This window comes from Chrysochloris asiatica, unplaced genomic scaffold (assembly GCF_000296735.1).
Source record: "Chrysochloris asiatica unplaced genomic scaffold, ChrAsi1.0 scaffold00016, whole genome shotgun sequence".
NCBI lineage: Eukaryota > Metazoa > Chordata > Mammalia > Afrosoricida > Chrysochloridae > Chrysochloris > Chrysochloris asiatica.
Genome location: NW_006408534.1, coordinates 25,353,117 through 25,361,266, shown reverse-complemented (window position 1 = coordinate 25,361,266; position 8,150 = coordinate 25,353,117). Strand labels below are relative to the sequence as shown.

Genomic DNA, 8,150 nt, shown 5'->3' with positions numbered 1-8,150 from the left:
GTCTTCGTCCACTTCACCATCACCACATAGCATCCCTGGGCACCCAACTTCATTTTAAGAGTGAATGTATTTAAAAGAGCCTGAAAGAATTTGTAAACTGTGAAAGAGATCAGGCTAGTCTAATCTCTTAGAGTTTTCTTATAGTGAGAGTCAGGGGTGTGGGTGGTAGGAGTCATGTGATTATGTTCAGGAAAAATACTTTAAGAAATGATTAAAGGGAAAATCTACTAGCGTAGTTCATAGGAAGACCTTTATTTTTGAGCCCTATAAAATACTCTGCTTTCTGATTCCTTTACCTCTTATTAGATTGAACAGGCAGGTAGTGTGTTAAGTGGTTGTGACACCTGACATTTAGGACAGGTACATAAGAATTTAAATCCTGGCTCTACTACCTGTGCAATCTGGATAAGTAACTTCATCTGAGCTTCATTTAGTTCCTCATCTGTAAAACTGGGGTCAAAATGATTTCCCAAAGCCAGATTCAGAAAAGGATGTGGAACTAGGGATGTTACTGACGACATTGTAAGGTTCTTGGCTGAAAGTAGAAAGATGCTTACCTGTGCAAAGATTTTTGACTGTGTGGATTATGACAAGCTATGGACAACATTGCAAAGAAGGTATATTACAGAACATTTAATTGTGCTCATGAGGAACCTGTACATAAATCAGGAGTCAGTGGTTCTAAAAGAAACAAGTAGTTATTGAAAGGTTTACAGTCATAAAAGTTGTGTACCAGGGTTTTATTCTTTCACCATCCTGATTCAATCTGTATGCTGATCAAATAATCTGAGAGGTTAGATTATATGAAGAAAAACATAGCATCAGGATTTGGGGAAGACTCATTAACAACTTGTGGTACGCAGACGATACAACCTTGCTTGCTGGAAGCAAAGAGGACTTGAAAAACTTATTGATGAAGATCAAAGACCACAGCCTTAAGTATGGATTGCACCTCAATGTAAAGAAAGTAAAAATCCTCACAACTGAACCAACAAATGACATCATGATAAATGGAGAAAAGATTGAAGTTGTCAAAGACTTCATTTTGCTTGGCTCCACAACCAGTAATCATGGAAGCAGCAGTTAAGAAATCAAATGATGTATTTCATTAGGAAAATCTGCAGCAAAAGCCCTCTTTAAAGTGTTCAAGGCTGCATGAGTTTGTTGATATGAGAAGGACCTATTTCCCCCTGCTATCCTGGTGTAGCACTGTATGATAAATACTGGACTGTTAAGCACAAGTTTGGTAGTTCATATCTACCAGCCTCTCTTTGAAAACCCTACACAAGGTAGCTATGAGTTGGAAGTAGCTCAACGTCACTTAACAACAACAATGCTAGACCAATGATAGAGAGGAGCTCAGGGAAAGAGCGACCTTGACTCAAACACTGCATCCTAAAGATGCTGCAGCTGATGACAATTGGCTAACTCCACTGCTTGTAGCTTTTCGATAAGTTCTTTCTTGAAAGGCAGTCCAAGTAACCCACTTCATGGCTGGCACACCAGGGAACCATGGTCAAAGTCAGATATTTTACTGATTCCAGAACCTTCACTCTTATCTAGTATGCTAGAGCCCTACTGGATGCCCATTCCAATAGGTATAAAAAGAAAGTCTGCCCTGACTACAGGAGATGCCAGCGTGATTCAGGAAATAAGGCAAACAAAGCCAGGAGCAGACATAAACCACAGTCCTTGCCTGCAGAGAGATCACAATCTAGAATGAACCACTAACCAGATAATTACAAAGGAGTGAAATAAATGCTATGATAAGGGGAAGGGAGAAGGAAGAACACTAGTCCAGTCCTGAGAGAGTCATAAATGATTCCCTGGAGGAAGAGTTTCTAAATAGATATTTGAAAGTTGTGCAGGCTTTAGCTAAATGGTACGTGTGGGGTAGGGTGTGTGTCCCAGTAGCAGGAGGAAGGAAGGTAGGAATGGAAGGAGAGCAGAGGGATAGTGTTTCTGACAGAAGGAGCAGCATCAACAAATACACAAAAAGCTAGAGAAGATGTAATGCATTCATGGAGCCCTTCTAGAAAGTTGTAGGTGAGGTTGTGGTTGTTAAATGCTGTCAAGCTGGTTCTCATTCATAACAACCCTGTATAGAGTTTCTGAAGAGCAGCTGGTGAGTTTGAACTGCTGACCCTGTGGTTCAAACCAACCTTACAGTCCAATGTATTATCTTGCAGTACCACACCAAGTAAAGTAGACTGCATGAAATATGAGGTCAGATCTTGTGCAGGCATTTTTCTTGAGGGCAGTAGAAGTAAATGAGCAAAAGTGTCTCCTTTCAAGGCACACTTTTCTCCAAAGGCCCTTTGTTTCTACCTCTGGTCTAGCTTCCCATGAACGTTCTTCACTCTTTTGTAAGAAGGGGAAGTCCTGGAATATGTAAGTCCATCTTTTGTTATAAAGCATTCCTATATGGAGAATGAAGGCTTCTATCTTCTTCCTGGGTCTGCCAGACCTTCCAGAGCCTGGAAATAATTGTAGAGTAACCACAGCTCACACATGCTCTTGCGTCTTCTCAGACTCCAACCTGCCTTCCTGACACTGAACGTGACAACAAACAATAACCAAGGTGTGCTGGCACTCAGAGGGACATGCCAGGATGATCTCATAAACTAGGAAGCTCTATGCTCAGTGCAGACCAGCCCCAGACACTGGCCTGGCCAGGACTGCTACTCTCCCAGGGCCCTGCCTGTCAGCTCCTCCCTCCTATGACTTGAAAGCTGCTGGTATCAATATGTCAGCAGGAAATGGCTCTTTAGTCACTGTTGATTGTAGAGATTAGATTAACCTTGGCCAATAGGACCTCCTCTTCCACAACTGGGTTCATATTTGAGAGCGATTAGCCACGCTGAGCACCAGCCCACACTCACAGCTTGATCTGATTACATGCATTCTAGGCCTGTGTAGAACCCAGGGCTCAGAGAACAGAGGCTAAGAAAGGAAGCCTCGAAGCAGTTCAGGCTAAAGGGAGGAAGGAGGTCAAAGTTGCAGGAGTAACAGGAAAGGTTGAATTTGTAAGTGTCCTGGTGTGGCGCTGTGGGATAAAGTGCTGAACCACAAGACTGGTTTAAACCGCAAGGTCAGCAGTTCAAACTTACCAGCCACTCCCTGAAAACCCTACACAGGGTCTCTATGAGTTGGAAATTACTCGACAGCACATAACAACAACAACAAGCTATCTATAAGAGACCTTCTGGGGACATGCTCTCTGATACCCACCAAGATCCTAACCTCTCTTATTCCAGACCCTGAGTCCATGGCAAACTACCTATGTGCCTTGACTCAGGTGAAGCCAGTGCCACAGGGTCAATTCTAACTCACAGTGACCCTAAAGGACAGAGTACCACTGTTCCCTATGGTTCCCAAGATGGGAAATCTTTATGCAAGCAGACAGTCTCATCGTTCTCCCTTAGATTGACCAGTGGATTTGAACCATTGATTTTGCAGCTAGCAGTCCAACACTGTGCCACCAGGACTCCTTGGCCCAGATGTGAGGAATGATATTTTTCAATCTTCTTTAAGTCCTTAAACTTATCTTATGAATTTGCATAGACACTCTGGGCTGCAGACACCAAACCAGCAGTGACAAGTGACACACTCAGTAGACATGGCATGTCTCACAGCATGTACCTGTAACTCTATCGGGAAGCTATTGCACACTCCAGTGTTCGCTGTCATTATTAACAAACCACCTGTGGTCCAACCCACAGCACATCCTGAACTGCTGACTTTACCAGTCTATAGCACAGACCATGTGTTCATGCAAGAAAGACCTCCATTAATGCCACCTTCAGACTCCTCTTTAGCATTGCTGCCTTAGTGGTAGGCCTTCAGCATTTGAGAGTGAATCTGAACAGTTGATCTTTTTGTATTTAAAAGTCAGTTCCCAGACATAACCCTGACAATTGGGGTTGGCTTCAATTATTTTATGAGCATCAACTACGTACCAGGCACTTTTCTAGTGGTGAACAGACCAAAGATCTCTGTCATCAGCTAGCAAACAGTCTAGTAGAGGGAGAAAGAACACTTAAAAAATAAGCATAAGAAATATGTTGTATAACATCTGTAGTATGTCAAAAGGCATTAATGTTATGAGGGTGGGAAGAGGTGAAAGAAAGGATAAAAGGAATCAAGTATGCTGAGGGGGACTAAGCACAACTCACAGAATGAAACAAGGTGGTGAGTGTGGTCCTCATAGCAAAATTGAGATCTGAGCAAAGACTAGAATAAAGTGAAAGAGTTAGCCAAGTAGATAGAGAGGAAGCAGAAGAAGGAAAGAGACAAAGACCCTGAGGTTGCAGCATGAAAAAGGACAGAGTTTCAGCTATGTTCTGGGAGATGAGTACAGTCATGGTGATATCTACGGACTGAAGGTACCACGTGCCACTGCTATTTTGGTATCTGCAGCCTTTAGACAGCTGGAGTGCTCAAACTGACGAATAACATGGAGTCCTGCTACAGCGCTGTGGGTTAAGGCACCAGACTGCAGAGCCATTTGAACTGCAAGGTTTACAGTTCAAGCTCACCAGCTGCTCCTTGGAAACCTTATACAGGGTTGCTATCAGTAGGAATCAACTCGACAGCACTTAACAACAACAACAAAGAATGAAAGAAGGCTGAAACAATCATTCCCTTTACCTTGGTCAAATCTCATAGGTAAGTTCTTTAAAGTTGAAGTAAGAGCACATGTAAGGAACAGTAAGCAGGCTACTATTAATGAGCAAGGGGAAGGGTGGAAGAAAGGAGAACAAACTGACCCACCAATCAAGAAACTGGAGGCCGGAGAGGCAGAAGACCCCATGAGTCAGTGGATCAGTCAGCCTGGACACAAGGCTTTTTGCCATGAATCCAAAGTTCTTCACCCACATTTTAAAGCAGACAGGCATTCTGCTTTAGCCCCCACTTCAAAATCATTTAGTGCCACCGTAATTCAAATTTATACACCAACCACTAAAGCCAGTGATGATGAAATTGAACAATTTTACCAACTTCTTCAGTCTGAAATTGATCAAACATGCAATCAAGATGTATTGATAATTAATGGTGACTGGAACACAAAGGTTTGAAACAAAGAAGGATCAGTAGATGGAAAATATGACATTGGTGATAGATACAATGAGGGAGATCACATGATAGAATTTTGAAAGACCAATCATTTCATTGCAAATACCTTTTTAAAATAATATAAAAGACAACTATGCACATGGTCCTCACCAGATGGAAAGCACAGAAATCAAATTGACTACATCTGTGGAAAAACACGCTTGAAAAGCTCCACATCATCAGCCAAAATAAGGCCAGGGCCAGACTGTGGAACACACCATCAATTGCTCATATGCAAGCTCAGGCTAAAGCTGAAGAAAATTAAAGCAAGTCCATGAAAGCCAAAATATGACCTTGAATAGATTTGATTCACTAGACACTAAACACCGAACACCGTAAGAATTGTGGGATGACATCAAGAACATCATACAGAAATAAAGCAAAAGGTCATTAAGAAGACAAAAAAAAAAAAAAAAAAAAGGAAAAGACAAAAATGGATGTCAGAAGAGACACTGAAACTTGCTCTCCAGCTTAGAGATGCTAAAGCAAATGGAAGAAATGAGGAGATAAAAGAGTTAAATAGAAATTATCCAAGAGCCACTCAAGAAGACAAATCCAAGTATTTCAACAAACTGTACAAAGACCTGAAGTTAGAAAACCAAAAGGGAGGAACACACTCAGCATTTCTCAACTTGAGGGAACTGAAGAAAAAATTCAAGCCTTGACTTGCAATATTGAAGGATTCTATGGGCAAAATACTGAATGACTCAAAAAAGAATTAAAAGAAAATGGAAGGAGCCCCCAGCCTCCTCTTCTTCCTCCTCCTCAGATGCGGCTCGAGCTGGAGGCGTGCAGGGCCCAAGACGCTGTAAACCCATGAGCCAGAGCAGCTCGGAGGTGGTGAATAACAGCTCTTCAAGTCTGCAATAAAAAAAATGGCCTTCAATAAAAGTACATTGCAAAAAATGGGAAAGGGTGAAAAAGTCAAAGATGCAGAACCTGAAGAATTTGGGGTAGAAAACGTGCTGGACTGACCTGTAGTTAATGAGAAGGTGGAGTATTTCCTGAAGTGGAAGGAATTTACAGATGCTGATAATACTTGGGAACCTGAAGAAAATTTCGATTGTCCAGAATTAATTGAGGCATTCCTGAATTCTCAAAAAGCTGGTAAAGGAAAAGATGGTACAAAAAAGAAATCTTTATCTGACAGTGAATCTGACAGCAAATCAAAGATGAAAGAGATGCTGCTGACAAACCAAAGGGGCTTTGCCAGGGGTCTTGATCCTGAATGAATAATAGTGGCCACAGACAGCAGTGGAGAATTAATATTTCTCATGAAATGTGAAAGTTCATATGAGGCAGACTTGGTGCTGGCAAAAGAAGCAAACATGAAATGCCCTCAAAGTGTAATTGCATTTTATGAAGAGAGACTAACTTGGCATTCTTGTCTAGAAGATGAAGCTCAATAATTGTTTGCATTGCTTTTTATGCATATTTGTATATGTAAAATTTAGGTCTTGGTTTTTTGTTTTTTGATTTATTTGTTGTTGTTGTGTGCCGTGGAGTCGGTTCCAACTCATAGCGGGTTTAACCCAAAAATATATGCCTAAGGACCATTCTGGGTTTGGGCTTGTTTTTGTGTATATGTGAATTTATTTGTTTTAATTTTTATATTCACCAAAACCAAAACTCTCCTATACAAAACTGGCATTCATAACCATGCGTAAGTTTGGATTGTTTCAGAAATGCTATCATTCTGAGCAACGCAAGAAATAGAATTGTAAAATTGAAAAAAATTGTAAGCCATAAGCTGTCACATCAAATAAATGATCCATTAATTTATTGAACAACTTGAAACATTATTGAAATTTATATCAAGATAGTCATATAATTGAAACTGTTTATTTACAAAATTCCCTGAATGGGAAATCTTACCTCTGCTAAAAACCTCCCTATCCAGGTAAGAAAACTGGACAAATAATATGTTTAAATAAGTTAACAAGGTTGAGCTAAGTAGAGTTTTATTCCATTTAGAGAGCCATTCCTTTCCAGAATGTTGAAATCCCTGTGTTTTATTAAAAGGTCATGATTCGTGGAATGTCTAACACCTTGCTGGTAAGCATCTAATAAGATGGTTAGAAGCACTGCTGTTTAGGACCTGCTGGCATAAATGGGTAAACAATCTTGTAAACTATTGGCCTGCATGGGTTTTGGGGTTTGTTTTATCCCAACCCATTCTTTACATGTAGGTTCAATCTTCTCAGTATTTGGTTACTGGTTCAGCTGAAACCAGGAAAAGTAACTATGCAAATGTTAATACAAGTGTATATTGTTTACTTTATTGTAAATACTGGTGAACAGTGGTCAATAAATAGTTTTATATTCCTTAAAAAAAAAAAGAAAGAAAGAAAATGGAAGGAATTCACAGAGTCACTGTAGCAAAAGGAAATAGTCTATGTTCAACAATTTCAAGAGGTAGCACATGATAGCAATGATAGTGAAGGAGGAAGTTCAAGGTGCATTCACAAAGAACAAGGCTCCGGGAATTGATGGAATACAAATTGAAATCTTTCAACAAACTGATGAGGCACTGGAGGTACTCACTAATCTAAGTGCCATGAAATTTGGAAGACAACTACCTGGCCAACTGACTGAAAGAGATCCATGTTGTACTCATTCCAAAGAGAGGTGACCCAACTGAATGTGAAAGTCATCAGACAATATCATTAATATCTCACACAAGTAAAATTTTGGTAAAGATAATCCATATTTAATTGTGCTCTTGAGGAACCTGTACATAGACCAGAGGCAGTTGTTCAAACAGAACAAGGGAGCACTGAATAGTTTAAAATTAGGAAAGATGTGCACCAGGGTTGTATTCTTTCATCAACTGTGATATGCAGATGATACAACCTTGATTGCTGAAAGTGAAGAGTACTCACGACACTTACTGATGAAGATCAAAGACCACAGCCTTTGGTATGGGTTATACCTCAATGCAAAGAAGACAAAAATCTTCACCATTGAATTAATAAACAACATCCACATAAATGGAGAAAAGACTGAAGTTATCAAAGACTTAACTTTGCTTGGAT

The 8,150-nt window shown here is 40.3% G+C and overlaps 1 pseudogene; it reads left to right on the top strand.

The window, feature by feature from the left end:
* Window positions 1-5,990: 5,990 nt before the first annotated feature.
* On the top strand, window positions 5,991-6,524 carry LOC102813977 (annotated as a pseudogene).
* The last annotated feature ends 1,626 nt before the right edge of the window (window positions 6,525-8,150 follow it).